Source organism: Amblyraja radiata, chromosome 12 (assembly GCF_010909765.2).
Source record: "Amblyraja radiata isolate CabotCenter1 chromosome 12, sAmbRad1.1.pri, whole genome shotgun sequence".
Classification (NCBI taxonomy): Eukaryota; Metazoa; Chordata; class Chondrichthyes; order Rajiformes; family Rajidae; genus Amblyraja; species Amblyraja radiata.
Window position 1 is genome coordinate 7,668,971 of NC_045967.1, and position 18,689 is coordinate 7,687,659.

An 18,689-nucleotide genomic window follows, 5' to 3' on the forward strand; every position below is an offset into this window, starting at 1 on the left:
ACAGATTGTGAACAAGCACACCTAGCCTTGTGAGGATCAACATTGTTTAATCTCCAACTATTTATCATATGCATTTCCATCAGATGTAGCATAGTGAATAACCTTGCGTTTTTTTATCATTAAATTCCAGCTGCCATGTTCTCAAATCCTCACTCGTCCTACCCACGTCTACCTGAAGCCTCTTTTTATCCCACTCCATTCTCATAACCCCACCTAAACCGTCCACGTAAACCTACCTGATCTCCCAGTTGCTAAACACTTGAAATCCCCCTCCCATTCCCACACTGACCTTTCTGTCCTGGGCCTCCTCCATTGTTAGAGTGAGGCCCAACATAAATTGAAGAAACAACAACACATATTTCACTTGGGCAGCTTACACCCCAGAGGTATGAATATTGACTTCTCTAACTTCAAGTAAACCTTGCTTTCCCACTCTCTCCATCCTCCCCCCTTCCCAGTTCTCCGTCTAGTCTGACTGTCCTCGTTTACATAATGGTGTTATCTTCTCCTAGAAACAACATTGCTTTGTTGTTACCTTCTCCGAGCTATCAATGATCTATTCTACATTTCCCTTGATGTAGAAACATAGAAACATAGAAATTAGGTGCAGGAGTAGGCCATTCGGCCCTTCGAGCCTGCACCACCATTCAATATGATCATGGCTGATCATCCAACTCAGTATCCCGTACCTGCCTTCTCTCCATACCCTCTGATCCCCTTAGCCACAAGGGCCACATCTAACTCCCTCTTAAATATAGCCAATGAACTGGCCTCGACTACCCTCTGTACATCCCCGTTGTCTCGTCTTCACACATTATATTTCCTTATCTCTGTATCTCCCTCTCCCCTGATTCAGTCCGAAGAAGGCTCTTGGCCCTAAACGTCACCATTTCTTCTACCCGGAGATGCTGCCTGTCCCTCTGAGTTTCTCCAGCATTTTGTTTCTATCTCTCACCTAGTTTAAGATTATTAGCAAACTTTGAATTATGATATTTGGTTCTCTCAGCCAAATCGTCGATATACAGCACCCCACCCCCCCACCTCGACAGTTTAAGAATGCACGATCTTAGTACAGCTCACACATATAAAAGAGCATTTGGGAGACCGGTGACATGGATTTGCCCTGCTGTGTTTTGCAAGCAAATGTGTTTGATATTAGCTGGAATTTTGCCACATTGAACATGAGAAGAGTACATTTAATGTTAACACATTGATGTCCATTTTGTGTATGCCGTCTAGCGACATACCATCTGGGTCAGCAGCTGCTCGGGTCAATATGTGAAATGTGATGCCGCTGACTGAACTGAAGTTCCCATTTTTGCCATGTTTCAATTACTAGTAAAGGGGACCAATTGATGGGGGTCAGGAATATAATCACTTAGCATATTGCACATAGTTCCACTACTCAATGGTGACTCGGAAGCATTAACTACTGACCCCCTTCCAGATATTAAGATCCTTATTATTGAGAAGCAGAAGACATAATTATCTTTCATATTAAGCACTTTCTGCAAAGTTGCTATTTTCATTTATTTTCTTTCATTCTCAACCATTAACAGTCAAACATGCTGACTCTTATAGGTTTCAGTGTACAGTGGCGGGAAACTCTCTTTATCTATGTAATTGACACTTGCAGTACCATTGCATGAGGTGAACAGTGAATAACTTGTAAAATATTTGACCGTGGAACCCTTGCTAATTTTTTCCATTCCCTAACAAGACACTGAACTCAGTCGAGGCATTCCAGTTTGAGGATCATGTTGAGTCAAAGGGTTCAAAAGTTATTTTATTGTCACGTGTGCCAATTAAGGCACAGTGATACTCAATTTTCCACACAGCCATACAAAAAAAAAAGCAACAAGAGACGCAAAAGACAACATAAACATCCACCACAGCTGATTCCCCACATTCCTCACTGCGATGGTAAGTCTCATCTTCTTCACTCTTTATTTCCCCCATGGACGGGGCAGTCGAACCATCCGCAGTCGGGGCGATCAAAGCTACCGCAGCCGGCGATTGAAGCTCCCGTGGTTGGAGCTCCGGGGTCGATCCCTGGCAAAGGGACCGCCTGCTCCACGATGTTAAGTCCTGCAGGTTCTCGCGGTTGGAGCGACCAAAGTTGATCACCAGCTCCTCGATGTAAGGCCGCAGTGCAGACAGAAATCGCATCTCCGTTGAGGTAAGAGATTTATAAAAACGTTCCCCCAACACCTTCCCCCACACACACACACACACACATAAAACAAAGCTAAAGAACACAACAACATACATTTAACACATACTGAAAAAAACAAAGAAGAAAAGGACGAGACAGACTGTTGGCGAGGCAGCCACTGTCAACACCATAGGTGCATGAGCCAAGACTCCTAGTCTGAACAGATCAATTTAGTTATATTTTCCATTCTGTTATCAGGGTATAAGGAAAATACAGTGGAGGAAACAAAACTGTTAACGTTTTCTCCAGCAAAGGTGAGATACTCTTTACTATTCTTATAAACAACTATATTGTGTTCATAGAATCATGTTCTACAGCATGGAAACAAGCCCATGCTGATCAAGATCCCTTCCTGAGCTAATCCCATTTGCCTGTTCTTGGCCCTAGAAAACTTTGCTATCAGTGAACCTGTCCAAATGTTTGTTTAACATTGAAATGAGCGCACCTCAACCACTTCCTCCAACAGTTTGTTCCATACTCCCACCACCCTCTGGTCACACCCCTGGTCAAAGGCCTCCAATCTGAAAAACAACCCACCAACACCATTGTCTGACTCCTTCCACCAAGCTAATTGTGTTTGCAATTGGATATTTCACTTGGGTCCCATGTGATCTAAAGCTCTGGATCAATCTGCCATGTGGGATATTGTTAGAAGCCTTGCTAAAGGCCGTGCAGATGTCTACTCTTGACAACCCTTTGGTTTAGTTTAGTTTAATTTAGTTTAGTTTAGAGATACAATGCGGAAATAGGCCCTTCGGCCCACCGAGTCTGTACCGACCAGCCACCCCCACACACTGACAATATCCTACAAACACTGGGAACAATTTACACTAATACCAAGCTGATTAACCAACAAACCTGTGCGTCTTTGGAGTGCGGGAGGAAACCGAAGACCTCGGAGAAAACCCACGCGCTCATGGGGAGAACGTACAAACTCCGTACAGACAGCACCCGTAGACGGGATCGAACCTGGGTCTCCGACACTACCAGCGCTGTAAGGCAGAGCTCTACCGCTGCGCCACCCTCTTGGTCTCTTCTTAAAACAACGGATTACCTTGTGAGGCATGATTTCCCATGCACAAACCTATGCTAAAGTGCCTGTCCCACTTACACGATTTTTTCGGCGATTTTTCGGCACCTGTCAGCAGATGCCCGAAAATGTTCAACATGTTGAAAATCCAGCGGTGACCAGAAAAAGGTACAACTCTTTGGGCAACTACTCACGACCATACAGGCGTCACCACCCCGCCACCTGTTGCGACTATGACGGGTGCTGGCAGTCGCCGAAAAAATTGCGTAAACTACCCATCCTTAGATAGACACAAAAGGCTGGAATAACTAAGTGGATCAGGCAGCATCTCTGGAGAAAAAGAATAGGTGATGTTTTGGGTCGAGACCCTTCTTCAGACTGAGAGTCAGGGGAAAGGGAGATATGGCCAGGAGAAGTAAATGGAAGATATACAAAAAGCAACGATGATCAAGGAACTGTGGGGCACACAATAGGTCATCGTTGGCTGTGGGCTATGTGATAATGCGTATACAGACGTAGGAACTCAACAGGACGACAGTAAAACCTGCGCAACAACTAGGGTGGGGGAAGAGATGGAGCGCGAGGGAAAGCAAGGGTTACTTAAAGTTAGAGAAATCAATATTCATACCGCTGGGTTGTAAGTTGCCCAAGCAAAATATGAGATGCTGCTCCTCCAATTTACAGATGGCCTCACTCTGACAGTGGAGGGGGCCCAGGACAGAGAGGTCAGTGTGGGAATGGGAGGGGAAGTTAAAGTTAACCAGACTGAAGACCAGTCTGATGAAGGGTCTCGACCCGAAACGTCACCCATTCCTTCTCTCCAGAGATGCTGCCTGTCCAGCTGAGTTACTCCAGCATTTTGTGTCCATTTTCGGTGCAAACCTGCATCTGCAGTTCCTTCCCACACACAACTTCCCGAAGTGGCGGCGCTGCCCTGCAGCTGCGGCTCGCCTGCAGTCCGTTTGTCTTTTCTTTTTTTGTTTTTCTTTTGTCCTGTTGTTTCAGTTTATTTTAGTTGTGTATGTGTGGGGGGGGTTTGGGAGAAACTTGATTTCAGTCTCTTCCTTCGGGGGGATGCGACCTTTTCTTGTCGTATCCCCCGTCTCCGTCTGCGCTGAGGCCTAATGGCGGAGCTGGCGGCCTCCAACTGGGACCGACCTCGAGGCTCCGGAGGCAGAGCCAGGACTCACCAAAGCGAGGCTGGCCGACTTCGGGGCTGTGGTGGCGTTGCGGCAGCGGCGGCGACGACCCGACTTCGGAGCCTCGGAGGCTCGGCCGCGGGCCCAGTGGACGACATCGTCGGGAGCTCGCAGGTCCCAGGTTGGTGACCTGTTCTCTGGAGCTCCCGCAACGACAGCTTCGTCCGCTGGACTGGAGGACGGCAGCTTCGGCAGCTTCGACCGCCCCGGGCCGCAGAGTTTGAACCAGCCCGTTCGCGGAGCTCGGGTTGGGCCGCGGGACTGACTTACCATCACCTGGCGGGGTCCCAACATCGGAAACCTGGATCGCCTCAGCGCAGAGGGAGAACAAGGAGGGAAGAGACAAGGACTTTAAGACTTTTGCCTTCCATCAGTGAGGAGGGCCTGGTAGACTCACTGTGGTGGATGTTAAATCTGTGTTTATTGTGTGGTTTGTTATTTTATTTTGTTATGACTGCAAGACACGAAATTTCATTCAGGCTTAAAGGTCTGAATGACAATAAAGGATACTTGACTTGACTTTATTAATCGGTCCTTGCCTTTCCAAATTATATTATCCACTCAAAGTGATCTATATTAACTCCTCTGCTGTGTTCTCAACAAAGATCATAGAGTTCTACAATCTTTGATTCTCAACTTGAAAGTACTTGCTTGTGTGACATCACATCCTGTGCATTTAGTACCATCCCTTGGTGGTTGCTGGGGGCGATCCAGAGATGACTGATTGTACTTAACATCAGCATGAGATCACCTTCACCATCTGGTTTGCTGTACTCCATAAAGACAAAGCTAAACCACCTTCCTTAAGGCAGTAACTGTTGCCCTTACAAGTGATTGCTGTATGTCAGGGATTTTTTTTTTTTAAAGTTTGTGGTGACTTAGTCATTGGCATCTTTATGATGCTGTGTAAGGGTTTGGGAACTTATTTCAGTGGGAATAACATATGACATTGGGGGAAAGGCATTTAATGCTTCCCAGGAATGCTTTTAAATTCTCTCGTGGACAGAAAATACTTTACACTTAATATTCTACCCACTGCCACACTATGTTTGCCTTTGAACTGAAACAGCTCTTTCTCAACAAAAATATTTGATAACAAGTAAACAAGCAGCAAGACGACCAATTATACTCACACTGCAGCCAATTTCCTGTTTTCAGCCAAGCTTTTTAGACTTGGAGGAAGTTAGTTCTCTTATTTTAAATCTAGGAAAAAAAAACCTGATGTATTTTTTTCACAGAACATATAATGTTGTGTTGCAAGATCTTTCGCACAATCAACTGGACCTTGGCATGCTGACTATAATCACTAACGTTAAGCTATAACTTAGCATAATTAATTGTTGTGTGCTCTTTTGATGAGTTACCAATCTCGCCATCTATTGGTATTATCTGGTGTTAGCTGCAAATTGCCCAATTTCCATTCAATAAGAATTTGACAATTATAAAGTGATGTTTTCATTATTAGTATATCAGGCACATAGTGAGTTGCTCTGTTCTAACTAAATGTCAACTGACAATATTTTTCTTTATTGATGAGTTACAGCTCCACTTGAAAAGACCTTACTCGCTTTCGTCACCTCCAACAGACTCCCACCACTGGCCACATCATCCCATCTCCTCCCCTTTCTGGTTCCCGTAGAGACCGTTCCCTCTGTAACTCCCTGGTCAATTCGTCCCTTCCCACCCAGACCACCCCCTCCCCTGGTACTTTCCTCTGCAACCGCAGGAAATGCTACACTTGTCGCTTTACCTCCCCCCTCGACTCCATCCAAGGACCCAAGCAGTCTTTCCAGGTGAGGCAGAGGTTCACCTGCACCTCCTCCAACCTCATCTACTGTATCCGCTGTCGTAGGTGTCACCTTCTCTACATCAGCGAGACCAAGCGCCGGCTCGGCGACCACTTTGCCCAACACCTCCGCTCAGTCCGTATTAACCAACTTGATCTCCTGGATGCCCAGCAGTTCAACTCCCCCTCCCATTCTGAATCTGCCCTTTCTGCCCTGGGCCTCCTCCATTGCCAGAGTGAGGCCCAGCGCAAATTGGCGGAACAACGCCTCATATTTCGCTTGGGTAGTTTGCACCCCAGCGGTATGAACATTGACTTCTCTAATTTCAGGTAGTCCTTGCTTTCTTCCTCCTTCCCCTCCCCTTCCCAGCTCTCCCTCAGCCCACTGGCTCCACCTCTCCCTCTCTCCCCCCCCCCCTCCACCCCAATATCAGTTTGAAGAAGGGTCCCGAAACGAAACGTCGCCAACTACTCTTCTTAGCTGCTACCTCGCCCGCTGAGTTTCTCCAGCATTTTTTGTCTACTTACTCACTCCTCTGCTGCTTTGTCAAGATGTTCTGCTCATGTTGCTGTCCATTACCTATCCCTCTACTGTCTAGCTAAACACACTGTCCAATGTTCCTTCCTCCATGACAAAAGGCAAGGTTCATGGTTCACTAATGCAAATTGAACAGAAGGTTTTGCCTGCATCCTTTACTCGATGTCACTTCAAAATTTAGTCCCTGAAAGATGAATTACACATTGCATTTGTTCGCACAGAAATGTTAAAAGTTATCGATTTTTTAATATGCTTCATTCTGTAAAGATATTAGACAACCTATATTTGAATGCAGCATATCTCTTCTAATTACCTTAACAATTTCTCGCAAGATGTGACTGTCAGAAGAATGTGAGAGATAGAAATCCATTTCCGTGATAATTTTGATAATCTTTGACCAGCCAAATAAAGGGATGTATCTCAGCGTATAAAGACCAACACAATGTACCTGCTACCAGTATTTTGCATCCTAGGAGGCTTCAATAGAAAACATAGAAAATAGGTGCAGGAGTAGGCCATTCGGCCCTTCGAGCTTGACAACGGTAGGGAAAACAACATTTGTAGAGTTATTACAAGTAGTTTCCCCCCTCTATCACCCACCGGCACTTCTAAGAAGCAAGCTGAAGAATAGAAATAACTCTTTATTTTCTTAATATTAAGATGCAAATGGTAACATTCTGAAACAAAAGTGATAACTTACACAGCACAGAACACTTTAGTCAGCATCTCCAAGAAACAAAAGATTGTTTCCCACTTAGGACTTCTTAACCTAAACCGTTGGTGGCACGTTGGCACAGCAGCAGAGCCACTGCCTTGCAGCACCAGAGACCCGGGTTTGATCCTGACTACAGGTGCTGTCGGTACGGAGTTTGTACGTTCTCCCCATGACCTGCGTGGGTTTTCTCCGAGATCTTCAGTTTCCTCCCACACTCCGAAGATTTATAGATTAATTTGCTTGGTATAAATGTAAAATTGTCCCGAGCATGTGTAGGATAGTGTTAATGTGCGGGGATCGCTGGTCGATGCGGACTTGGTGGGCCGAAAGGCCTGCTTCCGTGCTGTATCTCTAAACTAACTAAACAAAACAAAACTCAGTGGCCAGAAGCTAAAATTACAAACATGGGCACATGTTTGTAATTTTACTAGACTAAGTGGGACCCGTTGGGTCCATCACAAAGGAGGCCTGGTCCCCCAAAGCAACCCGTTCCCCAATGTAATATTCCACCACTCACCCGTTCCCCCAATGCAATATTCCACTACTCACCCATAGCCCCCAACTGCGCAGGCATGGCTCATTTTCCCTCATATCCAGCACTCCCTCCCCCTCTTCTTCACCCTCCCTCTTCTTTCCCCTCTCCTCCCCCCCTCCCCAACACCTCCCGCGCCTCTCCTTCCTCTCCTTTCCTCTACCCTCAGTCACTCGTTCCCTCCATACCCCCCTCCTATCCCTCTATCCCCCACTCCTCACCTCCCCTAGCCCCTCCACTATCCCTGCTGACCTACCCCACTGCCCTCCTCTATTCCCCACTCCCTACCTCCCCCACTCCCCACCTCCTCTCCCTCTATTCGCCATTCTCCCCCACTCTCCTCACCTCCTCCACTTTCCCCCTCTCCATCCCTACCCCTTCCCTTCCCTCAATCCCCCCACTCTCCCTCCTCGCCTCCCCAGGATTTTCCCCTCACCAGGGTCTCACTAGGGCCCTGTACAACTGCAGAAGGATCTCTTTACTTCTATACTCAAATCCTCTTGTTATGATGCCCAACATGCCATTAGCTTTCTTCACTGCCTGCTGTACCTGCAAGTTTACTTTCAGTGATTGGTGTACAAGGACACCTAGGTCTCGTTGCACTTCCCTTTTTCCTGATCTGACACCATTGAGATAATAATCTGCCTCCTTGTTCTTGCTGCCAAAGTGAATAAGCTCACATTTATCTACATTATACTGCATCTGCCATGCATCTGCCCACTCACTCAACCTGTCCAGGTCAACCTGCAACCTACTAGCTTCCTCTTCGCAGTTCACACTGCCACCCAGCTTTGTGTCATCTACAAATTTGCTAGTGTTACTTTTAATTTCATCATCTAAATCATTAATATATATTCTAAATAGTTGTGGCCCCAGCACCAAACCTTGCGGCACTCCACTAGCCACTGCCTGCCATTCTGACAGGGACCCGCTTATTCCTATTCTTTGTTTCCTGTCTGTCAACCAATTCTCTATCCATGTCAATACCCTACCCCCAATACCATGTGCTGTAATTTTGGGACCTGTGTGGGACCTTATCAAAGGCTTTCTGAAAGTCCAGATGCACTCCATCCACTGGCTCCCCTTCATCCATTTTACTTGTCACATCCTCAAAAAATTCCAGAAGATTTGTCAAGCAGGATTTTCCCTTCATAAATCCATGCTGACTTGGACCAATCCTTTTACTGCTATCCAAATGTGCCATTATTACTTGACTCCAGCATCTTCCCCACCACCGATGTCAAGCTAACTGGTCCATAATTCCCCGTTTTCTCTCTCGATCCTTTCTTGAAAAGTGGGATGACATTAGCTACCCTCCACTCCACAGGAACTGATCCTGAATCTATAGAACATTGGAAAATGATCACCAATGCATCCATGATTTCTAGAGCCACCTCCTTGAGTACCCTGGGATGCAGACCATCAGGCCCTGGGGATTTATCAGCCTTCAGTCCCATCAGTCTACCCAACACTATTTCTCACCTAATGCAAATTTCTTTCAGTTCCTCTGTCTCCCTAGATCCTCTGTCCTCTAGTACATCTGGGAGATTGTTTGTGCTTTCCTTAGTGAAGACAGAACCAAAGTACCTGTTCAACTCTGTTGCCATTTCCTTGTTCCCCATAATAATTTCACCTGTTTCTGCCTTCAAGGGACCCACATTTGTCTTTACTAATCTTTTTCTCCAAACATACCTAAATAAACTTTTACTATCCTTCCCTACATTCTTGGCCAGCTTACCCTTGTACTTCATCCCCCCCCCCCCCCCCCCCCCCCCCCCCCGTATTGCCCTTATTGTTACCTTCTGTTGTCCTTTGAAAGTTTCCCAATCCTCTGGCTTTCCGCTACTCTTTGCCATGTTATACACCTTTTCTTTTAGTTTTATTCCATCCCTAACTTCCCTTGTCAGCCACGTTGCCTCTTACTGCCCTTAGAATCTTTCTTCCTCTTTGGAATGAAATGATCCTGCAACTTCCGGATTATGCCCAGAAATTCCTGCCATTACAGTTCCACCGTCATTCCTGCTAGGATCCTTTTCTTGTCAACCTTGGTCAGCTCCTCTCTCATGCCTTCATAGTCCCCTTTGTTCAACTGCAACACTGACACTCCTGATTTAACCTTCTCCCTCTCAAATTGCAGATTAAAACATCATATTATGGTCACCACTTCCTTTACCTCGAGTTCCCTTATCAAATTTGGTTAATTACACCAGTGGTTCCCAACCTTTTTTAGCTCATGGCCCCCTTGGGATCTTTTAATTTTTCTGTGGCCCCCCCTGACATTATTAGCGGAAAAATATATTATAATACCTTCCATAAAAATATCAGTGTCTATTAATTGCACATATATTCTCTTTTATTCTATTCCACAAACATCAAAAATATTTCAACTACATAGATTTAATTTTATTAGAACTGAAATTTAGGAGGTAGCTCTGTGAACCCCTTCATTGAACCTGTGACCCCCTAATTCCCAAAATGTTTCTGTGGCCCCCCTGAAATTTGCCATGGCCCCCCTTTGGGGCCATATGGCCCCAAGTTGGGAATCACTGCATTACACAACACTAAATCCAGAATTGTCTTCTCTCTGGTAGGCTCCATTACAAGCTGCTCTAAGAATCCATCTCGGAGGCACTCTACAAACTCCCTTTCTTGGGGTCCAGAACCAACCTTATTTTCCCAGTCCACCTGCATATTGAAATCTCCCATAACCACAGTGGCATTACCTTTGTTACATGCCAGTTTAAACTCCTGCTGCAACTTGCACCCTACATCCAGGCTACTGTTTGGGGGCCTGTAGATAACTCCCATTAGTGTCTTCTTACCTTTACAATTCCTCGCAAGGGACTGAATTCCATCCCTCACCAACAGCGCTACCCCACCTCCTCTACCCACCTGCCTGTCCTTTCTATGGGATGTATAACCCTGAATATTCAGTTCCCAGTCCCGATCCTCCTGCAGCCATGTCTCTGTAATCCCCACAATGTCATATCTACCAATCTCTAACCGAGCCTCAAGCTCATGCACTTTACTTATTACACTTTGTGCATTCATATATAATATTTTTAATCCATTACTCACCTCACCTTTCACATCGATTCCTATTTCACTTGGCCATACTCACCTATCCCTTTTAGAGTTTTCTGCCCCATTAATTCTGGTGTCTTTCTTAACTTTTCCTATATTTTCTTTCCCTTTAACTCCATGCTTGTATTTGCAATTTGTCACTTCCCCCCCACTATTTAGTTTAAACCCACCCGTGCAGCAGTGGCAAACCTGCCAGCCAGAATGCTGGTTCCCCCGCCTGTTAAGCTGCAACCCGTCCCTTTTGTACAATTCACCCTTACCCCAAAATAGATCCCAGTGTTCTAAGAATCTAAATCCCTGCCCCCTGCACCAGCTCCTCAACCACACATTCAGATCCGCTATCTCCCTGTTCCTACCCTCACCAGCACGAGAAACAGGAACCAAACCGGAGATAAACACCCTGGAGGTCCTGCTTTTCAACCTTCTTCCGAGCTCTCTAAAGTCATGCTGCAGAATCTCTTTCCTCTTCTTCCTGACGTCATTTGTGCCGACATGCACTTCCACTTTCAGCTGCTCACCTCCACCCTTGAGGATGCCCTGTAATCGGTCCGTGACGTCCTGGATCCTGGCACCAGGGAGGCAACACACCATCCTTGAATCCCGTCTATTGCCGCAGAAACCCCTGTCTGTACCTCTCACGATGGAGTCCCCGACTACCACGGCTCAGCCTGACGTCTGTCTCTGTCTCTTTGCCTCAGTGCCACGTTTTGACTCGCAGACCCGTCCCACGTTCAGAATGGCAGTGTCCTGACTTTAGGCGATACTACTGGGCTGCTAACTTGCAAAAAATCCTGTACTGGATGAATGATGATTGCGACCACCTACCGACCTGGGTACACATGGAAAAGGCGAGTTCACATCTCCCGTTGCGGTCTGTCCTATGCTCTCAACTCCCCCTTTCTATAACATCTGCGGGTGCAGGCCCAATTGCGTCCCTCTCGCTCAAGATATGGAGTCAATTTAGGAAAAACTTTGGTTTACAAGGCCCTTCCATCTTGACCCCACTGCTTAAAAATCACATCTGCCTAATCCAATGTAAACCTTCAAGTACAGACTCCGCATTCAAAACCTGGCATAGTAATGGCATCAGTAGTATCAAAAACCTATACAAGGATGGTATTTTTTCGTCTTTTGCGGAGCTTTCGTACAACTATAGCCTCCCAAACTCCCACCTTTTTCGTTTTTTCCAGATTAGGAATTTCGTGAAGAAGATATTCCCCCATTTCCCAAATCGTCCCCCTGAAACCCTGACCGATTCCATCCTAGCTCTAGATCCCAACCGGAAGAAATGCATCTCTTTTTTGTACAACTTGTTAGGGTCGGTTATATTGAAACCTCATACCTCATTAAAAGCTGCGTGGGAGGGCGAGCTGAATATGAAACTAACAGACCAGCAATGGGACTCTGCCTTGGATTTGATCCATTCTTCCTCCATATGTGCCCGTCATGGCCTAATCCAATGCAAAGTCCTTCACAAAGTCCACTACACAAACGCAAGATTATCTAGAATATACCCCGCTGTTAAAGACACCTGCAACAGATGCAATCAATCCCCTGTGAACCATAGTCATATGTTTTGGTCTTGCCCTAAGCTAGCAACCTTTTGGAGGAGTGCTTTCGACGTGCTAAGCAGAGCCTATGGCCAGACTATTCCTCCAAACCCACTGTCAGCTATTTTTGGTATTCCCCCCAACACCAACCTCTCTGTTGCGTTGAAGCGGGTCCTGGCTTTTACAACCCTGTTAGCCCGGAGACTGATTTTGCTTAACTGGAGACTTACCTGTCCCCCGACACACGCCCGCTGGATCAAGGAGGTGCTCTACAACTTAAAGCTTGAAAAACTTAGGTTCTCTCTCAAAGGCTCTACCAAGACATTCCTAGATACATGGAACCCTTTCCTGGAACTTGTTAACTCTCTTAACTTGTTTCTGGACTCGGAAGAGGACTGAGTGCCCTCTATCACAGCTCTGTCTTATTGCAGCTGCTATCCCCTCAACCCCTCCCCCCCCCCCCCCCTCCCTCCCCGCAATTTTTTTATTTATTTTTTATTTTTATTTATTTTGTATTTAATTTCTTTTTTTTAGTTATTTATTTATTTATTTTTCCTTTAAAAAAAAAATTTTTTTTAATTTAAATTTTTATTTTTTTATCGTATTTGTGTGGATGTGTACGTATGTGAGTGTTGTTTGTTCCCGGGTGGCGAGGGTGGGTAAGGGTAAGGGTAAGGGTTTTGAGGGTCGTTTACATACTGTTGTACAATTATGTCCTGATTATCACTGTCTGTTATCATTGTATGTATGCAAATTGCTGTTAAATTCAAAATTCAAATAAAAAGATTTAAACCAGAATGGCAGTGTCTTCTGTCCCGGCAGCTTCCAAGAGGGTGAACCTGTTTTCAAGAGGTACATCTCCCAGGTTCTCCTGTACTCCAAGCTTCCTTCCCTTCCTCATCATCACCCACCTTCTATCTTCCGGTACCTTTGGTGTGATGATCTCACTGTAGGTCCTGTCCAGGAAACCTGCAGTTTCCCGGTGATCCTGAGGTCATCCAGTTGCCTCTCCAGTGCCCCAACACGGTCCTTCAATAGCTGAACCTGGACACACTTTCCACTGCTGTAGCAGCCAGGGGCACCATCAGTGTCCCTGACCTCCCACATGCTGCAAGCATCACACTGACTCAGCTACCTGTCATTTCTTCACTGACTTTCACCCTCTCCAACCTTTGGCGTAGTCTCCTCAAGCCAAAGACTCACACTTTTCTCACGTCACTTCCCTCGACAAGGCCACTCCCTTAGAGCAAACCTTGCATATATTAGCTGATAGATTGACTAATTCGCTAATTTACCGAATTGCTAATTAAATTCCTCAGCCAATCCCCGCACTCACTCCTTCACCTGCCGTTCCTCTGCCGACCTTGAAGGCATGTGTCTTTTCAGATTGGGACCCTTCTTTGATGAGCCTACGGTACTTGATGTTTGATTTCAACGTAAGGTTAAGGAAGATGAATGTTAGCTTGAACTTAAGCATCTAACTTTTACATGCTGAAAGCATTTGATTCTTTCTAGGGCTCTCCTAACTTGAAGAGGGTCTTTCTTGCAAAGTAAAACAAGTTACCTTAAATATAAGTTGTGAAAGCTGGAGGCATAATGTGCATATGAAGCCTTCATGAATTTCTACTTATATGGATGGCCTGCCTTCTAAACAATGGAAGGTTCAAGTGCATTCTTTACTTTGGCAGTTCATATTGTCTAACTGCAGCAGTAACAGCCATTCAGTAATCCTAATGTCCCATGGTGACTTCTAAAAACTTGTTATAAACAATCTGGCCCAGGAAATCTTCTCTCTGCTAATCTTGTAAAGTAATAATTGTATCCTGTGTTCGGCACTCCACTCCAGATTAGTACACACAGGGAAGTCATTCAGTGCTGGAACTCCCTTCCTATTCCCATTTAGCAAATTGAGTCAATCTGATTCGGAAGTTGCAGCTCGGCCAAAACTAATTTGATTGTAGCTGGCACGATGCCTGGAGTCAAGTAAGTCAAACCAGATTAGTTCATGTCACAAACTGCTTTCAACGCTTCACGATCGGTAAACTGCAGCGTGTCTTTAAAAACTTAATAAAAAGTGTCCTATTACTAAGCAAATATGCGATCGGAGTGAAAAAGAACAAAGTTCAGCCAAACGAGAAAAACAGTTATAATGAGATTGTTGATTGTTGCAAAATGCTGTCCATGCAGACAAAAGTGCAGACCAGGTTAAAACTGCCTTTACATGGTACTATTCTCTCTGTTAAGTGTGATATTTTCAGCTTTGCCAGTCCTGTGAGAAGAATTGATTTATTCTTCATGAGTGACCTTTGTCCAGCATTGTCATACTGTATTTACACAAACACGGAGACATAACGACATACGGCACGGAAACAGACCCTTCAGCCCACCTTACACAGCCCCAACTACACTAGTCCCACCTGCCTGTGTTTGCCCCATACCCCCCTAAACCTTTCCTATCCATGCACCTGTCCAAATGTTTTTTAAATGTTATTATAGTTTTTGCCTCATTCCATATACCCACCACCCTTTGTGTGAAAAGAGTGTCCCTCAGATTCCTATTAAACGTTTCCCCTCTCAACTTCAACCTATGTCCTCTGGCTCTTGGTTCCCCAACTCCAGGTAAAATATTTTAATCATCTACCCTATCCATTTCCATTATGATCTTATACACCTCAGTAAGATCACCTCTCATCCTCCTACACTCCAAGGAATACAGTCCTAACCTGCCCAACCTGTCCATATAGCTCAGGCCCTCAAGTCCTGGCAACATCCTTGTTAATCTTCTTTGCGCTCTTTCCAACTTAACAACATCTTTCCTTTTGCAAGATGACCAAAACTGAACACAATACTCCAACTGTGGCTTCACCAGGGCCTTGTACAGTTGTAACATAACATCCGAACTTCTCTTCAATACTCTGATGAAGGCCTTCTTGACCACCTTATCTACCTGTGACACCAGAGAAAAAACACATTAGCCAATGTGGCTTAATATATGATACCCTGAGAGCATGTACTCACAATGTCGTTGGTAATGTGAAATAGTGTACCAGTGCCACAGTTGCAATGTAAATACGTATGAACCTGAACTGAACCCCAAATTTGGAGTCAGAGCCCAATCCAACATCAATAACACCGTCTCACCGTCTCCATCACAGGAGATAGACTATTGACTGACATCTATTATAACCCCACTGACTCCCACAGTAACTGAACCACTTCTTCCCACCCTGCATCTATCCCCTACTCCTCCGTCTACACCGCATCGGCGCCCAATATGAGGTGTTCTATACCAGGACATCCGAGATGCCCTCATTCTTTAGGGAACGGGGATTCCGCCCTTCCGTCATAGACGAGGCCGTCACATATGTCTCCTCGGTACCCTGCAGCTATGTCCCATTTAAAGTATCGGTTGAATATTACAGCTGAGGCTGTTTTGCTGAGGTCAAACCTACACTATGCATTTAGCTACAAAACTATGAGACTGGAGCAGTCAATAACAGTATTGCTGTAACATTGACAAACACTTTAATCTGTTTTGCACTAATATCACATTTTTCATTGTCATTCCTATCATTCCCATGCTTTTAAAAGTGCCAATTCGTTTGTGATGCAGATGCATTGAAATCATGCCCTCTAGGGACTAGTTTGATACTGTGGTTCAGCCTAATCTCCTGTGTTTGATTTAGCGCAGTTACAGTTAATGCCACTTGAAGACATAGCTGTATACATTTAAGAGTTCATAGCCACTTCCAGTATGCTGAAGAATAATAGTGCACACCACTTCCTGTTTATGGACAAATAACCTTTATTTTTGCTAAGGCATTTTACAGAGGCAAGATGAATTAGACATCATACAGTGGTGCGTTAGGAGTTTGGTAGAGTGTACAAATAGCAACATAATGGGTGAAGGATTTAAGAAAGCATTTTAAGTTCTGGTTTTGAGACAGATGGCTTTGAAAAATAAGTGAATGGGAGCTGTACAAATGGAAGATGTTCGATGGCTTCAGAGACATGGAGCTAAGTGTCATGAACTAATCTATGATTGTCAAGAGCACTGGGTTGAAGTTGACAGGGGATCCATTGTGTAAAATGTTTAATAATAATAATAATATATTTTATTGTCATTGCACATCAGTGCAACGAGATTTAGTATGCAGCTTCCAACCGATGTAAAAGAAAAGTAAAATAAATAAATAAGCTGTGTGACGTGACCATCCGAGGGAGACAGTTCAGGGGGGATGGGGGGCACTCAGCAGGGCCGGTTCAGAGCCGCTATAGCTCTGGGAATGAAGCTGTTTCTGAGTCTGGAGGTTCGGGCGTAGAAGGCCTTGTAACGTCTGCCGGAGGGAAGTAGTTTTCCCTCCGGCAGACGAACATGTTTCTTTGTGTGTTTTGTGTGGGGGGTGGTGTGGGGGGGTGAGGGGGAAACCGTTTCGGCCGCCTCCTCCATGGAGAGGCGACTTTTTCCAGGTCGCCTCCCCTGTGGCATAACAGCAAGGATCGGCGCGGCCTTTCCCGGAGACGCACCCAGGGCTTCAGCGGCGGGCGCAGCGTGGACTCTCGGCGTGGAGCGGGTGAGCCCTCGCTAGGGCTCGCTGGAGGGGAGCGCTCGGTTTTGCTGGCCCGGGGCAGCCGGCAGCCTGAAGCCGCGCGCGGTCTGCACAGCTCCAGCTGGCGCGGCGTCTACAGCCCGGGATCCCTCATGGGGGACCCGGGGGAAGAAGAAGCCATCACTGCCGGCCCGCGGCCAACTTCTACCGCGGGCGCGGTGGCGACTTACCATCACCCCTGGAGGGGAGCTTCGACCGCCAGCCCTGCGGTCTGCGGTGCTTCTGGCTGCGGCGCGGCGGGACCTTTAAACTTTTAATCTCGACCGCCGGCCTGCGGCCTACACCAACTTAAAGCCGTGGTCTCCGGTGGGGAAGAGCCAATCCTGGACTTACCTGGACTTGTACCTTGTCCTTTTACCATCTGGACGCCCGCAGCAACGGCTGCGGAGGGTTGAGGCCCCGACCACGGGGGAAAATGGAGGAGGACTGGCCAAATTGTGTGCCTTCCACCACAGTGATGAATGCTGTGGTGGATGTTTGTGTTAAATTTTTATTGTGTTTTTGTGTGTGTTCTTGATAATTGTACCGCTGCTGACATATTCATTTCACTTGCACTTTATGTGCAATGTGACAAATAAACCGTATTGTATTGTATTGTATTGTATTGTATTGTAGTTCGAACAGTCCATTACAAGGGTTTGAGGAGTCTTTATGGATGCTGACGACCTTCCTGAGGCACCGTGTGTGGTAGATGCCCTCCAAGGCTGGTAGCTGTGTCCCAATGATCCTCTGCGCTCTGTGGACGACGCGCTGAAGAGCTCTCCTCTCCGCCTCCGTGCAGCTGAGATGCCATACGTTAATATGCTCTCTGTGGTGCAGCGGTAGAACGTTGTCAGCAGCTGTTGGGGCAGACCAGTCTTTTTTAATGTCCTCAGGAAGAACAGTCGTTGCTGTGCCTTCTTGACCAGCGCAGCGGTGTTGGTGGACCATGTGAGGTCCTCTGACTAACATGACTAACATCATACGGATCGGGGCTCAAGCTGAAGCAATGCCACAGAGAGTAGAATTATTTGTTTGTAATGCCATAATGACGTCTTGGAGTAGTAGGGCATACACTGTACCAATGTGGCTTTAATTAACTCCTAGATTTTACCAGTTTTGATGGGTTAATATGCCATGTGCCTCAATTAGTCACTAAGTTAATAGGAACCTGAGGGGTAACGTCTTAACGCAAAGGGTGGTAGATGTCTGGAACGAGCTGCCGGAGGAGGTAGTTGAGTATGTACTATTGCAACATTTAAGAAACATTTAGACAGGTACATGGATAGGACAGGATTGGAGGGATATGGACCAATGCAGGTAGGTGGGACTAGTGTAGATGTGACATGCTGGCCGGTGTGGACGAGTTGGGCCAAAGTGCCTGGTTCCACGCTGTAAGACTCTATGATTCTAAGTACACAAAGCCAAGGAAGATCCTGCTTTGGCACTGA